At 30.3% G+C, this 16,528-nt stretch overlaps 1 protein-coding gene across 4 annotated transcripts in view; it reads left to right on the forward strand.

The window, feature by feature from the left end:
* rsh (Rap GTPase activating protein radish) overlaps nt 1–16,528 on the forward strand; it is a 180,718-nt gene that overhangs the window by 476 nt on the left and 163,714 nt on the right. The gene's annotated exons all lie outside the window — the stretch shown is intronic.

A 16,528-nucleotide genomic window follows, 5' to 3' on the forward strand; every position in this document is an offset into this window, starting at 1 on the left:
ATTCGTATAAATTATATTTATGTATAAAACATATTTTTGTTAATTTCAATATTATTATTACTTAATACAATTTTTTTATAAGAATTTAAAATAAAACATACACACACACAAATTTCGAAATCTCATAAAGGGCTTACAAATATATTGTAATACAAAATAAACAATATAATTTTTTGCTATTTTACTATACTTTTAGTATGTACAGAAAATATATTTTACTCGCTAAAAACTATTATAGTATTAAATGTATCGTAGCATTCAGCCAACGCATGATGAGAGGCTTATTCTACGTAGGGGATGGAAATGAGGTCAGTCAGTCAAGTATGATTCATAAATCGAAATAGTATTACAAAAAAACTATCTCATCCATAAATCCATTATCATTTCAATTCAGCATAAGTGAATTATGTGGAAATAAATATGAAAATCAAATTTTATATTATAAACATTTATTAAGGTAAATTTTTAAATTTTTGCACATTTGGAAACAAGAGTCAAAAACAGACATTTTTTTTATACAAAATATTCTTAGAAATTTTCACTTTTCAATTTGAATTTAAAGGAAAAATAATAAAAATTATGATGTTATGTTATTTACAAATAATAAGAAAAATATTGCAGAAACTAAGAAGAAAAAACTTTATTGTAATACCGTTAAATAACAAAAATATTCAAATTAAGTTAACTTGAAAAGACAGCAGTTTATCTATGGGATTTAAAGGGATAAGTAAGTTGGAATCTTGAAACATAATGTAGTAGTAATAATGTAGTGTAGTAAAATAGAAAAAGGGGAACCTTAACACTAGTTAAGACACTCCGTTCTCCACTTTCCGTCCAAAACGTGACTCGAGGCATACTTCTCGTGCCATTAAGTTTTGAGTAGTGGGACTCAACGGTGCATTTTACCATTCATATTTGTTCAAAATTGTGTTTCAGGTAAATCTTTATATTTTAAATGTAAAAGAAAGAAAAAAGTTTTCTAAAGTTCTAGGTTTATTAGATAAGGAATATTATCAATTTTTATATTTAAAGATAGATAAAACAATTTTGTTTAAATATTATAACTTATAATAAACCAAATATATATATTTATATATCTGTAGAGATATTCAACTTGTTAAATTGTATTATGAAACCAATATCTCGATAAATATTGAAAATTAGCCTTAACTAGAACGCACAGGAAATATTTAGTTCCGTTAGCCGACGACGTGCGACGGCAGAGAAACTACTTTCAAGTAGCAAAATATCATCATTCCTGTGGAAATGAATAACGCCTATAAAATTTCTAAGAAGGCCGGCAATGTGACGGCTCTGATGTTTAAATTTTTAGGGTACCGTGCCTTAAAAGGAAAAATGGAACCTTAATAGGTTCTATAGGTTAATATCCAAAATATCAATTATACGGTCTTTTGGGGTCCAAAAGTAATTAATATAATAATCAAAAGATATGATAATATAATAATCAAAAGATATGATAAAACGTTTATGTATCGTTTTTGCTGTATTTTATTTGAAATTCCCCGGTATAGGTATTTCCCGTGGACCAAAAGTTATTATACGAAATGTCATGGACTTACAAAATAAATAAAAGGAACAAGTGAAAATTTTATAAAATTTTTTATAGGAATAAATCATTACAAACTTAAATTTGTAATCAATTTGACACAATGGGTGCAAACACTCACCTTTTAATTTTGGTGGTACGGAACCCACGGTTGACGAGTCCAACTTGCATTTGAACGGTTTTTTTATTCAGCGCCACGTTCCATCCCACCTATAGTAGAGTAGAAAAAGAGGAACCTCAACACTAGTTAAGACACTCCGTTCCCCATTTTCCGTCCAAAACTTGACTCGAGGCATACTTCTCCTGTCATTAAGCATTTAGTGGTGGGACTCAACGATGCATTTTGCCATGTTACTAAAGCAAGGAAATCAAAATATTAAATAATTAATTCCCCCCCCAGTAGCAATTGAACCCATAGCCGTAGCGCTTACAGCCACGCACTTTTATTTCTACGCCACTATGATCTCAATATTTAAAACTTAAAAACCAAGCTATGAATATAAAATAAGAACAACTTGATTGAGCTGTAAGTTAGTACCAACAAAAATCTGCTCGCGGCCTCGAGCCCTTCCAAACTGTCTAGAAGAATATTTTAGATGTAAATATTTGCAGAGTTTGGAGGCTGTTAACGTTTTATGAGATTCGATAACTTTTTCGATTACTAAAGCAATAAAAGGGCTATTTTGATTGACATTTAAAATCTTATGACATTAATCGTTCGTTGGTTTTAGTTTATTGATTAATTTTAATAGAGTTTTATTAATGTTTTAAGATATTTTAATGACATGGTCTAGGTTTTTTTGTTTTTTCTTATTATATTTTCATAAATGAATGTCAATTTATTTATATAGACTATATACGAATATGAATTTATATAAAATCGAAAGGTCACTCACTCATCACGAAATCTCAGAAACTACAAGTGCTAGGAATCTCAAATTTTGCATAGGAGTTATTTATAGGACGTAGGTGCTCGCTAAAACGGGAATTTGCAATATTTGACTCCTAAGGGGTTGTTTTTGGGGTTGAAATTTTATATGAAAGTTCGTTACTACAAATGCTAGGAGTCTCAAATTTTGCATGGACGTAACTTATAGGACGTAGGTACTCATGGAGACAGAAATTAATAATAACGTAGTTCACGCAGACGAAGCCGCGGGCGTGCCGCTAGTTTTTAACGAAATTTTGTAATAAACTTAAGTATACATTATAAATGCTCTACAATCTAGGAAAATCATCTTCTTGGCGTCCTGTCAACCATTTAACTTGACCTATTTTTACCTTAATACTTTGTCGTTTAGAAATATTACACAATATAAACTTATATTATTAATAACATTGTCTTGTCTTGAGTAGAAGAACGAAGTGGGTAAAAGACAATTAAGGTGATTGTTAATTTATTACCTTCCTTTGTCTAACTATATAGATTAAAGACTTTTTCAATGTCACGCTGAATCCCGTATTAACTTAACACTAGATTCCCAGGTTCCCTTCAGCTACCCTGCTACGTGCGGGAAACAAAATAAACTAATTTAAATTAAATATTTGATTTTCTCGAATGGCAATTGAATCTACAACAACCCCTGCATAAAAAAGTATACTTGTATAAAAAAAAATAGAATTTCTACAAATTTGCTATCTACACTTTGAAGGAGAGACATATCAAAAGCGCTTTGATATTATCGTCCCTGAAGTGAACTAAAAGTGAATTACGACAGCTTAAAATGCTGGACTTTTGTATTTATATATTAATTTAAAGTAAGTATATTTCTTATTAAGGTATGACTTTAATTACGATTGTACTGTATAGTCCATTTTTTACTTCAATAATTAATTGTAAAGCGAACATATTTGCGAAAGAAGGAAATTAAATATGAAAAATGTATTCAGTTGTTAATAAGTTACCATATACTAAGGATAGCCGCAATCAATCTTAATTTATATGAAAAATGTTCGTAAATCGTGATAGCTGTATGCGGTTTTATATTTCGGTCCAAGATATCATTAATACCAATTATGTTTTTGTTCAAATAACACACCTTTTTCAACTTTCATACAAAACGATTAAACACATAATCGTTTTATATGAACGGTATTGGGGAAAGGAGTGTCTTAACACTAGGTTCCCTCTGCCTATCCTGCTGTGTGCGGGATAGAGCGTGAAACTGTATGACTTAGAAGCTTAATTTTGTCTGTACTTCGACGGGTAGACCATTAGACCTCAATAGTTGGTCATAATTACAGTTTGACACCTCTTGTAGAGGTTTTGACAGACTGACAGACGAACAACAAAATGATGATCCTATACGAGTTCCGGTTTTAGGTTTCCTAAAAACGAAAAAATATTATATATTATTCGAATCTTAATTTGCAATTCATAACTATGTAAATATGTTCTATAAAATAAAAAAGAATCAGATGTTACTGAGTTCTCTATTCTAAGCTTAACATAATAAATGCTTAAATTAAGTAACTTTCCTATTTAAACTAATCAATTTTGGTATTGAATATTAAATTAAATATATATAAATTTTAATATAACAAACGGGTAGGTATCACATTTGTTTACTTTAGCTACATAAAGAGAGAAGTGTAAAACAATTTATCATTTATACGTTGGTCGACGAACGAATCCCGTCAGAATTTAATTAGGGCTGTATCGGATCGGTGTTCCGCGAACTATTGCTTATATTTCTTTAAACTGATGAAGAGTGGAGAAGAAATTTCTAAGGTTATCCTATCAGGATGGGTTATAACCTTATTAATATAATTATGTCAATATTTGTGAAGGTTGATGTTTTTTTCCACTCTCACGCAAAAAATACAAAATTTATGTAAATATTTACGGTTAGGTTACGGGTATTCTATAAATCATTAAAAAAAATATATGAAAGTTAAATCCAACGATAGCTTTTCTATAAAAATGTCAATTTACACAGAAAAACTTGACATCTAGTAAGAGGGTGGGAACTATAACATAATTATATTTATTAAAGCGTTCGGGACGGTTCGCTTGTGTTTATAATATATATACAACTAACGATCCACACGCGGCTTCGCCCGCTTAAATTATTTTATTATACCCAAATTATACAAAATCGTTACATAAACTATAGTCTTAAGTAAATTTACGTTTCTTTAGTACTAAAGCATCAAAATCAAAAATGAAATCAGTCTCGCAGTGAATTTCTCACACCTAGAAACTGGTGGAACCCTGGAACTGGAACCTAGTGTTAAGACACTCCGTTCCCTATCTTACGGCAAATTTTAGAGTTAGATAATAGATAATAATAGAAAGAACATAGTTAAACATTTAAATGTATTCTAATAAAATATAAAGTATAACAAATGACGATAATATATATTAACATATTACCATATTACGTTATGTATAAAAACGCTATAGAAAGCCACTGTTGCGTTATATATTCCTCCATACGACACGCCCTGGCCGTTTTATAGGACACGGGTCGCTTGAAAAGGAATATTAGAATAAGGCCCACATTACTTTTATTGAAAGTAGGTAAAACGTTCAAATAAATTAAACTAGTAGATATATATTTCAGATTTGTTTTGAGTTGAGTTCTACCACTCAACACGTAATGCCTCCAGAATTCGGCGGGAAGTGGGGAACAGAGTGTTTCAAAACTAGGTTCCCTCTGCCTACCCTGCTATATGCGGGATACAGCGTGAAGCTAATTTAATTCGATTCGCTCTCACCCACTAAAGGTTCTTAGGTACCAATTTCTGGGCTATATTTCAACGAGAAGTACAACTTATAAAAGTTGACAAACTTAAATTTGTAATTTGCTCGTATCTTTTGATTGAATGTAGATCTAAAATATTTGATAGGTATTCATTCCAGCTTGATACCTCCACAAAAAATAAATATTGGTCCAAGTGGAAATCGAACCCATCAACGCCATTCCACGGTGCCTTGACTATCAGTTTATATATTCTTGGTTACTTAATTAATTCTTCTTTTCTACGTTACATTCATTGTTGTCTGTTCAATGACACTGGTAGCTTATTATTCTGAGAGAATCATATTCTATTTTTTAAACAAGAAACTCCAAAGGTCATGAGACAGCCAGTCGATACAAAAATAGAAAGTAATATTAGAGACCGGTGTCGTTTATTTACAGGTATTCTTTTAAATGTTTCTCATCTGGAAAAGTTAATAATTTTTCGCTTTACAGATTTGTAGGGAAGTATCTTTTATATTGAAAGTTATGAATTTTATTTTTTCAAAATAATTATTTATGAATTAAGCATTACAATAGGCTAGGCTAGTAAGAACTTCTAGGTGTTTATCGCTGATAGCTATATCAGGCAAAAACATAGTTACCTTAAGAAGTTGAAAAATTGATAACTTTTAACCAAGATATAAATGTAATTAATAGACAAATTGTATTAGTTAATATAAATAGAAGCTATAGCGTTAAAAACTATTCTTATACTGCAATGCAGTTTTTATCATTGAAAATAAAAATCCGACAGTGGCCAAGTAGAACATAATATTAGGCTCATAAAATTTTTATTTGCATTATATAGTTTATTTACGCAAGATAGAGACTTGCGAGAGAATTGATACCTGCTATAGGCTATAGGTAAATTCCGCACAAAGCAAGGCAGGCAGAGAGAACTTAGTGTCAAGACACTCCGTTTCCCACTTTCTGCCGAATTCTGGAGGCAACGCGTGTTGACTATCAGAACTCAACGCCGCGTTTTGCTTCGAGACCAGAGCCAAGAAATGGAAATATAAATTTAAATAAATATTTCATATCCTCGAGTAGGTATCGAACCCACAACCAGTCGGTGTTACAGTCACTCTTTGTGCCCTTTCGCAACGACTGGCCTCACGAAGTTTTATATATGGACCGTTTATTTTGAGAGTGGTGTAAGTCCATTTTCTTTTGTTTCGAGAAAATTAAAGGTTAGTATGTCGATGATTATGCAATTTCATTTACCGACCGATTTTAAGTTGTTCAAAACATGGGTACTTTTTGAGAAATTAAACACGGACTAGTTATATATAAAAAAATTACATTAAATTAAGCATGAATTACGTGATAGATTTTTCTCAGAAATGGATTTACACCACTTTCAAAATAAACGGTCCATATAGTGAAAAACGAAATAATGATGATGACTTAACAAATTTGATTGGCGTTTCATATTATTTCTTGAACTTATTAAATTCCTATCATCATCATCATTATCATCAACAGCCATCTTTTGTCCACTGTTGGACATAGGCCTTCCCCAATTCTCGCCACCACACTCGAACGACATAATTTGTATAACAAATAAAGAAACGAAACAAACTTTAACTTTTCTCTAAAAATAAAGCATTGTTACAATAACTTTTATACATTTGAATATATTTTATCTCTGAGGTTGATAGGCCCCAAGTAAATTGAGATTGTGTGTATAGGCCGGGAAGTAAGAACTCTTATGAGAAGAAAATTAGTTTGCGAAAAGATTTGTTCAAGCAAGGCTTTATATGTACGTGCAGTCAATAGACACTAAATATATTAGAAATGCCGTTGGGATTTTTCGATTTCATGAGAATTCATATGTCAAGTATACGGAGGTATTTTTTTTATTTCAATATTACTTTGTTTTAGTGATACGTCACTTTGCCCTTCACTGTCCATTGTTAAATCATTTGTAGATACGTATTATATGGTAAATTGTGTTTAACCCAGAAATTACATAGATATAAGAAGGAAGCCTTCCTTTTTCGATTAAATTATTGATTTCTTGGTGGGTAATATTCTAAAAAATAAATATATTAACGATAGTTACACAATTTAGTAGTTAAAGAATATTAATTAGCTATTATCACATATTATATATACCAAATACTAATAATAATAAAAATAATGTTCTTTTTTTTTAAATAATGCCCGATCTACTTTTATCTAATTCTATATACACCTTACCTTTTCCTCATGTCTTTTTTATTAATATTGAGTTCTACCCACAGCGAAGTTACACTAAGACTAACAACTTCCAAATTATAATAAGTGCATATAATAATGTTTGAGTGTAAAGGATTATTAGCGTGTCTATTATAATCTCCACATGAAACGCTGTGTGATGAGGGGTGGAACTTAACGCCGCGTATTGTCTAATCAAGGCGAGAAATAAAATAATGAAAGCATCTCATTTGTTTCGTAATCTGGTTTATTTACTGGAACTTTAATTATGTGTATTAGTGACGTTGACATGACGTCGTCAAATTTAAATTAAATATTACTTGTAGCTTATGCTAGATGAGACGCCCTACGTTTGTTATTAAAATTGACTGACAAACTGACAGCGATTTTATTTTATTACGAAATACTTGACGTCAACTGACTAGGCTTCAGTTGTCTTTTTCTTAACATGTTGGGTGGAGGAAACCAAATTTAGATTTATAATTAGACTCTTTATAATATGAATGCTGTGGAAGCTGTAACAATGCCAAATTTGAACGAAATTCCAATTAAATTAAGAAGTTCATACAAAAAAAAAATAATGTACAGATATAAAATTAATAAACTCATATGATAATAGTTTGGACTTAGTTTAGATAATAAATATTTTTACAGTATTATAGATATAATATAATTTATGATAAATAAATTTTATGGCAAAACTCAACGCCATGTTTTGCCTTGTCACCAAAACGAAGAAATCAAAATATGGAATATTTAATTTCCTCGAGTGGGAATAGAACCCACACCCCATAGCGTTTGTAAGGTTAGACATGTACCTCTGTCTGTTGCACGACTGGCCTTATTGAAATGAATATTAAATTAATATTGCATTTATTAAATTATAATGATCTGCAAATTTGATATTAATTTTTATCCTCTTTACAGTTACAAAATTATTGAAATATGATTGAATTTCACTTATAACTTACCAATACATACAATTTACAAATACAATTTACAATTCTGTTGATTAACATCTCTATTCAATTATTGTTACATAATGATTGAAATATTAATTAATGTATATTAAAAGCAAATAATCGTATTTTATTTATTTACCTTATTTTATTTAAAGTGAAAAGCTTTTTGTATAGTTCACTCATATTTTTTAAAGTATATTAGGAAACATGTAAAATTTAAACGTAGCTGTACTTGAATCGTACAGCTACGTTTGCACCGTACAGCACTACTGGAAAATCTTCCAAGTACTGTGCCAGCTAAGTTGTGCTTTCTTGTCGAATTATATCGAAATTCTTAAACATTTCTACGACTAGTCTTTTTTTTCGCGTCCCGCCAAGTATAATTGCTTAGAAAGATCATTTGCTATTTATTGAATCATAAAATAAACTTATGTTATCAGGCATTAAAATGATATAACAAAAAAGCACAGAACCAATTTTAGAAATAATTCTTACAAAAGTTATTTACACTGATTTTTCTAAAAAATGATATGTTAAATAAATATTCCTGTAGCTTGAGCAAGCGAAGCCGTGGGCGAATGGCTAGTATATATAATAAAATGTATATTATATTAGAATGACATTTACCATATAAATCATCTACTTTAGTATTAATAGGGCTTCCATGCATAATCTGCAAAAAATATAACGCTTTAATTAAGCTCACCCGGAGGGAGGTTTCTAATTATTTTACTCAGGCTTTGTCGATTAATATGTCTCCACAATAAGCTCTCATTATGGATTCTAAATATATTAGACGTTTTTACGTTGTTAATAATAAATTATATATTATTTTATTATGTTATTGTGTTATATATATGGTTTTTTATATGCTTATAAATAAACTAGCGGCTCGCTCGCGGGTTCACACGCGTGAACTATGTTATTAATAATTTCTGTCTCCATGGCTACGTCCTAGTGACGTCTATGCAAAATTTGAGACTCCTAGCATTTGTTGTAACGAAGTTTCATACAAACTTTCGACCCCAAAAACAACCCCTTAGAAGTCGAATATTGCAAATTCCCGTCTTAGCGAGCACCTACGTCCTATAAGTAACTCCTATGCAAAATTTGAGATTTCTAGCACTTGTAGTTTCTGAGATTTCGTGATGAGTGAGTGACCTTTCGATTTTATATATATATATAGATAAAAAAATTAGATATATAAAAATATATTTCTAATGTATTTTCTAATTTCACGGGCGGACAAGAGTATAGAGTCTATAGGATCAGTGGCCTTTTCAGAGTATCGAAGGCATCGATGGAGGAGCGTCTCAAGTTACTTCCTTAGACCGGTGCTTTATCCAACAGTTAAGCGATAACCTCTTGAGATGATGGTCGAAGCTTTTTAGTATTGACGCGTTACTCAAACGACTATTATTGCAATTATAATTGGATCTAAATATTATTGTTAATTCTTTTTTAGTTTTACGGTGTATCTTGCATATAGTAGGGTAGATGGGGGAAGACCTAGAGTTGTATACATCCTTCTTCACTATCATCATCAATATAATTTTTGAAATATTGTTAAGCGGAGATACTTTACGCCTAGGTTTGTCTTCTTACTATAGCGAGGAAATAAAAAAAAAGAAGAATGGAACACACAACTGTCGCCTTTAAGTCAGACAATGTACTGCTGCGCTACAACGGCCCTAATCTGGCGTTCTCTACTAGATTAGCATGTATTTGACTTAATTATGCATGTATTTTTCAATATATTTATATTGTATTTCAATTTAATAACGTAATAACTTCTCAGCTTTTCTTCTATGTTTAGTTTAAATTTACTTTGCTCTACTCTAAGCATAATTTAATTACTATATACTTATATATACATCTTAAAGGAGTTGAAGCAGCGTTAGTAGTTAAGCAAAGTGCAAATACATGAAGATTTACTTAGTAAAGGCTTTATTGAATAAAATTATATCTTGCCTCCCCCAGCAGAACACCCACGTACCTGCTGTGGATTTCACCTACGCACAAATTTCGAGCACCACTGAAATATAAAACTAGCGAACCATTTCGCTTCACCCGCTTGAACTATGCGAATATTTGTCTAGCATTATTTTAAGTGTATTTCGGAATAAAATGGAGCATATATCCATATGCTCCATAACTCCCTCTATCCTTCGATGTTGGCTATATTAAAATCTATTTAGCTGTACTAAAGATAAGACTGGACATACATAAAGACAGATAAAAGTTTTAAAATAGTTTGCTCTTAGTATCGTGTAAATAAGTATAATATGCACTTGGAAAAACTGATGAAGTATTTTTCTGTCCTATGTGTGGGATGACACTTTAAATACGTAAATATCTCAGGCGTTTATGGAAACTTCTACGAATTTAAAACCAGCTAAAAGCTAAAAAAAAATGTATTAATCAATATTTTTTTAAATAATAACCACCAAATTTAACGGTTTAGTTAGTCTGTGAGGCCGTTATGGGTTTAATTCCCACTCAGAGATATAAATTATTTCTATTTTCACCCTCTGGTTACAAATAAAGCGCGGCGTTAAGTTCCGCATCTTATGCGATCAAACATTAATTACAGTTCCCAATAATATATTTTATCGTAATAAATATTTTTCTTCGACATAGAAGAAAATATTTACACTGAACTTAATAGGTCTGTGGCGAAATTAATTTAGCCTGAGGTCCTACGAAATGTTATGTTTACTTTTGCAGTGCTCTTGAGACAAAATGTATGAGATTCTAGTTAAATATTATTATTAACTATGACGAAAGTTTATTGATGAAACACGTTTAAATATTTTATAAAGTTAAAAATGTTTTACCTATAGCAATATCTGTCGAATGTTTTAATTAATATCAAATTAATAAGATATAGTAAATGTAGGGAACTATTATTTATATTTATAGTTAATTTAATAAGTGTCATTTATATATTTCGATATTGTAATGTATTTATTTATTCATTTATATACATACATTTAATAGAATTTATATATTTTATAATATGTATTCGTATTTAGTTTATTTAACCGAGCCGCTACGGAGTTTTTTCACAACTACCCTCTTTGTCGACGGCATATAATAATTATGACAGTCGATGCTTGCCACTCGTGCTTTTCATACGTTCCTTTGTTTTCTTTACTATTTCTTTCCAAATTAGTATTTATATATGTTTGTGGTTGACTTTGGTATATACTGTAATATGTTAAATTGTGATTTACTATTCGTGTTATCACTATATTTACATTTAAAGTGGTGTTAATTAAACTCAGTGCTAAATGTGAGTAGACTTTTATGATTCACCATCAACTACAGTAAGTAACGTCTTGTAATATTAACTATAACTCGTTAAATAATAAAAAACATATATATTTGTCTGTATGTTTGCTAATAATAGTCTTAGATATATAAAAATAATGGACGTTTATGTTACAGCCATTAGTTATAACATTAATATTTGTCTAAAATTCAGTTCAGTTCAGCTCTTAATTAAATATGTCTAAAATTCAACAGGTTGTAAAAGTTTACAAGCTTAAGTTTGCTTGAATTTACCCTACTTTTGTATGAAATGAACTACAAATCTTTTAATGATTTTTTTACTATGAAATATCTAAAAGTTTCAACTTTCCAGATTTATCCTATCCTATTTTACCTTTTACCTTTTTAGCTTTTTATCTATTATTTTACCTTTTTAGGTATGAAAACTTAAAAAATATATTATAACCATAAAAAATCCTGATACATTTATATGTTTTACGTATAAGACACGCAAATGCCGCGAATAATGTCACATGCCTATTTCACTAGCTATTAATCATTTAGCTTTCCTTTTAACAAAAACGAAAGATGCAAAGTAAAATCCTTGCGTGTTTATTATTATTCTAATATATTCTTTTTTACCCTATAAATATACGCCTTCAATTCTACACAAATATTATTTCAATATTATATTTCACATTTACTTGAAAATAAGCTTTTCTATAATTCCAAAGCTTTTCCAAAGGACTTTCATAATTAAAATCTTTTGTAATACAGCATGTTGCATTCAATAGTGATGTTTACTTTAATATTACATAATATTTAATTAACGCTAATATTAATTAAGCTCTACGCCTCATGAGATCTTGTTTTAATTAAATGCGATTATTTTTCTAGCTTCACGCTGTTTCCCGCATTTAGTTGGGTAAGCAGAGAAAACCTTGTGAACCTAATGTTAAGAAATTCCGTTCCATTTTCTAGTGCTTACTGCTTACTTTGAATGATGAGTGTGTATTCAAATCGCTAGTATGGGGGAATTACATTTTTAAATATTTCTTATTTGATGGAGATATTTTTTTTTGTGTTTTTTATAAAATATTTTTTTATGAAAATTCGGATGTCAATATAAAAAAAAATAGCAAAAATATACTTATATTTGTAAACATCCACCTATGTATCTTTAGCTTCCAACATTTAGTAAGATAGGCAAAGACAACCACTTGTTACTCAGTCAACCTACTATTAAGCTTCACGCTGTTTCCCGCATTTAGTTGGATAGGCAGAGAAAACCTCGTGAACCTAACATTAAGAAATTCCGTTCCATTTTCGCCGAATTGTTGAGGCAAAAATAAAATAAATAAATAAATCTACCTGTGGTAGAAGTTATAAGATTTATTTATTTTTTGACATTAATTTCACAGGCAAGATTTTTATAAAAAATATAATTTAATTTTATAGTTTTTCGTCTAACAGTAGAAAATTAGAGATATGTTGACATGAGTTTTGGAAGTTTAAGATTTGTGACGTCTCCAAAAGATAATCTCCATATGATTAATATTGTCATACGTCATGTTGAGGTTTTCCGTGAAGGTGGGAGAACGAAGCTGTGTAATTTATTAAATGATACCACGCTCTCATAATATAATTTAATGCTTATATATATTACAATGTAACAGTATACCTTATAATAGCTATTTGTATTTTGAAGTACAATCTTGAGATTTTGGGCGGCTCTTAAGCATTGATACTCATTATTTTAGTAAGTCGCTAATAAAGTTCGCTTCATTTAAAAAGAACCGGTCAAGTGCGAGTCCGACTCGAACACTGAGGGTTCCGTACCAATTTAGTTCTTTTGTGTTAGGGGAAAGTGAATTTTATAAAAATTCACAAAGTTAAGTTGGCCTAAAATAAATACGCCCATTTATACATTTTATGTGAAACGAGCCATTAATATAAATTTATAATGATTTTTTCTATAAAATATCTATAAATTTTCACTTTTCCTATTTATTTAGAGAATTTTTGAAACGTAATAAGATAAAATAAAATATAACAAACATCAAAAGTACTCTAAGTAATCTTATTAGAAAATTGAATTGACACACTACTTTCAATAATCTTAAATCTAATTTATTAGTGAAGTAGACTTTACATTTGAATTTTGTACAAAATAAGTACGCGTAAAGTTTAAAATTTCGAACGAAGTAACGAGGTAAAGTTATTCCATTAAGCTAATACTTGAACACGTCTTACTTTGACCAAAGACAAACTATAAGTATCTCTTAGAATTTACTGTATCGTTAATGTACTCGCCTAATATGCACTTCGAGTATATGGTTCTTTTTAAATAGAATTTCTTTTATAAATAACACATTTCTATAAGAACATTAAATTATTACACAATATTTTAGTTTCCTTTGGGTAAAATGAGAGTACTTTAATTAATTTCAATTTCAATTCATATAAAAATACTTCAATTTTTATTTAGAAGAACGTGCTGCAGTATCGAACTGTATATTATTTATATTAATTTATATTAAATACTATTAAAACTATTATAATTAAGTAAATGTAAAAAAAATTAACTCAGTATATTATAAATAAAAAAACTTTGAGGCCAGTCGTGTCGCTATTTCGACTGTGGCTGTATGTAGGTAGGTACTACTTCTATTCAAAGAATTAAATATTTAATATTTTATGCGCGACGCCTCCAGAATTTGGCAGAAAGTGGAGAGCAGAGAGTAAATCATTCCGCCCCATACTAAGCTCCCTCTACCTATCCTGCTACATGCAGGATACAGCGTGAAGCTGAAGAAAAAGCGACTAAAAAACCTAACATTCCCCCATTTCATTCAACACAGATAATACATATTTCAAGATGCAATCTGAGGTGGAAAACATTCATCCCCTAAATAGAATTACGTGATTCCATATCCATATCTTGAGTGCTTGGGTTTATTGATTCGATCCCATCATATCCGGTACATTCCGCTCCAGTACTCGAGGTGACACTGATACAGGGGGTATGCTCGGACAGAGGCTTTATCACCGTAGAATTGGGGGGGGAGAAAGAGAGATTCACTTATTTTTATATGGGACTGCCTTGAAATGTGAAATTCTGATGTTAAATGTTTATAGGAATTGAAAATATATTATGGAAGCACGTAATAGTGCAGGAGTTAGGACTAGTGCTTACTACTTACCGTAAATGATGAGTGTATATTCAAATCGCAAGTAGGAGAGAATTATATTTTTTTTAAATATTTCTTATTTAATGGAGATAATTTTTTTTTTGTAATTTTTTAAAATATTTTTTTATTAAAAATATATTTTTGTAAACATATAGTATGAGATATAATCCCAATATCCATTGTACTCTGTTACGTAAATCACGCTGATGGGAACGTGACCATCATTTACAGTGTTTATTTGACAAGAGATTAATTTGATAGCTTACGGTTACCGATTGTACTGGAGCTTTATTGCTTGTAGTTATGAACTGAAGGAAATTTATAAATATTATTAGCTTTAGCTTCTTCAGCATCACGCTGCATCCCGCACACAGCAGGATAGGCAGAAGAGATGCAGGGTGAAGCTAAGTTAAGTTACTAGGAAAAGAGCCGTAAAATTTTGAATGGAGTGACTTTTTTCTATTCTTTACATACCCTACTTTAAATTTTAAAATAAAAAAGAAACTTATGCTGTATATCTTTTTTCAGAGGCCAACTGGTAATTTCCTCTTTTACAATACAATAGTGCCTGTAACGCATTGTATCGCGCGGAAGGTTTCCACGTTACTGAACTTATATTTAATTATGAAAATTTTATATTTATTATTAAAAATATGTAATATATTTTTAGGTTGAAAGTTGACTCTGGAGGTAAGGGCAAGTTTCTCAAATTGACCCAGACAACCTTGTCCAGTATTATGTAAGCATATTTTAAAATTAAAACTTTATTAGTTTTTTTAAAAGTTGTTTATGTATAATACTATAAAGTTGCTTTAAGCACGCTGTATCCCGTATAAAGCAAGGTGGGCAGAGGGAATCTAGTGTCAAAACACTCTATTGCTCACTATCTGGTGTGTGGCGAAACTCAACGCTATGTTTTGCCTTAGTCTCAGAGCTAGGACATGAAAATATTTAATAATCTATTCCCCAGAATGGGAATCAAACCTGCAACCGTCGTATTTAGCCACATAATTATGCCATGACAGCATATAAACATTAAAAAATACCATTACGTTCACATACAAGAAAATCACTATTAAAAATGTGATTAAAAGCATATATTTCAAGGTTTTATTAGATTTCCCTATACGATAAGGTAAGCAATCATTGCGGCTCGAGGCGATGTAACATGGTTTTCCAATCCAAACCACGCTGGACCGCTATTATGTTTATTTGGTATTTTCTTATTATATATATATAATGTTTGAGGCCACTAAGTGCACTCACGTTATTTGTATACGTCGGTAAAGTAAGCGAAGTGTGAACATTTATTAATGACTTCTTAAAATGGGTTGAAGGTGTAGAATATCACAATATTTAAACGTTTTCCTATATCTAATACTTTTTTGATAATTTACATTAGTATGTATTTTTTATATGTTAGTTAGCTTCACGTTTATTCCGCATAAAACAGAGCACCTACGCAGAGGGAACCTGACAACTGTTAACGTTCCCGTGTTTTACCTCCTTATTAGATCTAGGAAATTAAAATATTAAATATTTCTTTCCCCATTGGGAATCGAACGGACAACTGCCGCGTTTACACTAATA

The sequence above is a fragment of the Heliconius melpomene genome, chromosome 16, assembly GCF_056956725.1.
Source record: "Heliconius melpomene rosina isolate 202511_hmr_F chromosome 16, ASM5695672v1, whole genome shotgun sequence".
Lineage (NCBI taxonomy): Eukaryota > Metazoa > Arthropoda > Insecta > Lepidoptera > Nymphalidae > Heliconius > Heliconius melpomene.